The sequence below is a fragment of the Bombyx mori genome, chromosome 14 (genome assembly GCF_030269925.1).
Source record: "Bombyx mori chromosome 14, ASM3026992v2".
In the NCBI taxonomy this organism is placed as follows: Eukaryota; Metazoa; Arthropoda; class Insecta; order Lepidoptera; family Bombycidae; genus Bombyx; species Bombyx mori.
The window spans coordinates 5,850,683-5,853,517 of NC_085120.1; the positions used below are offsets into that span (position 1 = coordinate 5,850,683).

Genomic DNA, 2,835 nt, shown 5'->3' on the forward strand with positions numbered 1-2,835 from the left:
ATCAAATGGATAAGGTTATATCAAAAATTTCAAATAAAATAAATATACGAATATACTTGCATATATATAAAAAATGTGTAATGTATAATACACATATAGATAGTAAAAATCTATTTTAGCTCGCAGGCATAAAATTAGCTAACTTTGTTAAATTTTATAGAATTGAAAACAAAATTTTATTATTGAATTACCAAAAACGATTTTGTATTTGAGTGTCTCGAAGGACTAGTGATGTGTTCACGGATAGATCAATTTGTCCGGAAAGAGGCACAGGACTCGATTCACAAGAGATCACCAAAAATGCTTTCGTCTCGCGCACATGCGTTTACCCTTTCAAGGGTTGCAGTATTTTAAAATTAACCAGCATTTGTTTGTTTTTGTAAGCCATTGTGTCCGTTTTAGGATTGAGTAAAATTAGATAAATATCTTGAAATTTAAAATGTGTCACGTTTTTTACTGAACGTAAACTACTTATTAGCTATAGACAATTAATTACGTGGTGGTGATTTTTGGGCAAACTTTTAAGTCATTTTAACTTTTATTTTCAGTGTAAAAGGGCTGAATTTAAAAAAATAGGTAAAATTACATTTCTATAGATGTTTACGAGTCGATGACCCTGTTAAAGAATCACCATAAAAAATTTAATATATGACGCATACTATAAATTATATTAGAAATTAGCAGGAGATTCAAATGTAAATCTCCTAAGATATTGATCTATGCTTTATAACAGTTAATGTTTTACTCGCAACGTGGCAACACTGGTTCCATAGAACATAATTATTTTCGAATTAGAGTACTCCAAAAAGGGGTAATTTGTTTTCGGAGCACATTAAAAGTGGCTTGAGTGCATGGGATAAATAAAATCTATTTGTGTGGCATTCTGTGTGAAAGGAATAAAGGATGAGATATATGAACAAAATTCTTCAAAAGAGCACGATCTATTCTAAAAGATAAAAAAAGCCTTTAAAGTTTTCTTATTTTTATTTGAACATTAACTCTAATATCAAGGTTTTGGATTGATTTGTAGTGTTTTGTGACGAACCTAATTTGCGGTTTTTTCTCCTCCCTTTTCGGTTTTTTAATCCTTCTACTGGTCTACTGGTGGTAGTCTTCTGAGGTGTCTTATGAACGGACCGGGATAAGTACCGTGGCCATTCTTATTTCTGACCTGAAGAAGTAATCTGTTTGAACGCAGCCTTCCAGTACTAGAACTCATGTCTCTAGGTAGGTAGTGGCATTTACATTGTTGATATCTCAATCAACTCAATCCTAAATGGGCCAAGAGATCGTACACAAGTCTAAGTCAAAAAAAATCTATCCTCTCTAAATGGTTTTCTACCATCGAAAAAGATTCATTTGCAAAGACTTTAAAATCGATGTTTGAATCACAGATTACTCAAAGTACATTGTTAATCGATTTATATTTCCAATCAAACCCTTGAACGAAATCAAAAGTTATTTTTTGTTGTAGCAGGACAATAAAGCGGTGCTTGGTCGGCGTGTCGGAAGTTGACAGGTGCCAATCTTGTACGTGCGCACACATAAGGTTGATGCAGACGGGGTGAATTTTTAGAAGTATACCTACTGAAATTAACTTGACCAAGGCTATGAATCTTAGAGAAAAGAATATAACCAAACCTTCAATATACGATTTAAATTATAATTAAATACGAAGCTTTTCTTTTGTAGCGTTTTTTCATCATGCAGAGTTTTAGGACCTGGAAACTTCAAGGTACCTAACTTTGATATCTACGAAAGAATCTGTCGCTAGGGCTCCTAAATACTGAAGAAGCTTAGGCTTAAGAACACATCTTTAGTATTTTACTCTTTGTACGTCATATTGAGAGCTCGAATTCGTAGGCACCACGATTATGTCCGGTTTTTGCTGTACCGCAGTCATGTGGTCTGGTTATACGGAAGAATTGGGACTTTGACCTAATTTCACTGTGGGTAGTGTCGTTCACGACTGATTTACCTGAGCTGCGGTAACTATTTAAGGCTGGTGAACTACAGTTACAATATTTTGATATTAGAATTAGAGGATCTCCTCGCGTGATAATAGTTTGACCACTTAAAGCTATTTCTTTTTTCTTGTCTTTCCATACCTGATCTTTGGTAGCCTAAGGGGCTTTTCCAACCACTCAAGGATTATGGACCGGTAGGTCAGCTCACGGGCTTAAACTGAGGGAATTGTTAACACTGGTTACTGGTGGTAGGACCTCTTGTGAGTCCGCACAGGTAGGTACCACCACCCTGCCTATTTCTGCCGTAAAGCAGTAATGCGTTTCGGTTTAAAGGGTGGGGCAGCCGTTGTCACTATACTGAGACCTTAGAACTTATATCTCAAGGTGGGTGGCGCATTTACGTCGCAGATGTCCATGGGCTTCAGTAACCACTTAACACCAGGTGGCCTGTGAGCTATCCATCTAATCAATAAAAAAATAAACATGTTATGTCTAAGGAAAAATTATTATTTTTCAAAAGCTGCTAGATTTTTTGTTTGGAACCTACGCTACCTTTCGGAAAAATTTCATGAAAGGGATTTTACTTCATACATGCTTGAGTATTTTTTTACCACAGCAAGTACCTTCCCACTATTATGTGATTCATAATACTAATGCCCGATCCTAATATTGCTGAGGTTTTGTGTTAAGAAGACTGTCGCAAAATTGTAAGTCGAATCAAAGTGCAACACAGAAACACGTTATGCTAACTTCATTTCCTGGCCATATCACGGTAGAGATATAGCGTATTTACAAATTTGAGATATTAAAAAAGACTAAGGTCTTTCCTTTCAGTTAGCTGTCCGAAAACAATTATCTCAACAGTAGG

The 2,835-nt window shown here is 35.5% G+C and overlaps 1 long non-coding RNA gene across 1 annotated transcript; it reads left to right on the top strand.

Annotated features, from left to right (window-relative positions):
- The first annotated feature begins 1,158 nt into the window (after positions 1 to 1,158).
- Positions 1,159 to 1,671, top strand: LOC134200094 (uncharacterized). Its single transcript, XR_009974852.1, has 2 exons — positions 1,159 to 1,227; positions 1,478 to 1,671. It is a non-coding gene; the product is annotated as an uncharacterized LOC134200094 (long non-coding RNA).
- Positions 1,672 to 2,835: the final 1,164 nt, after the last annotated feature.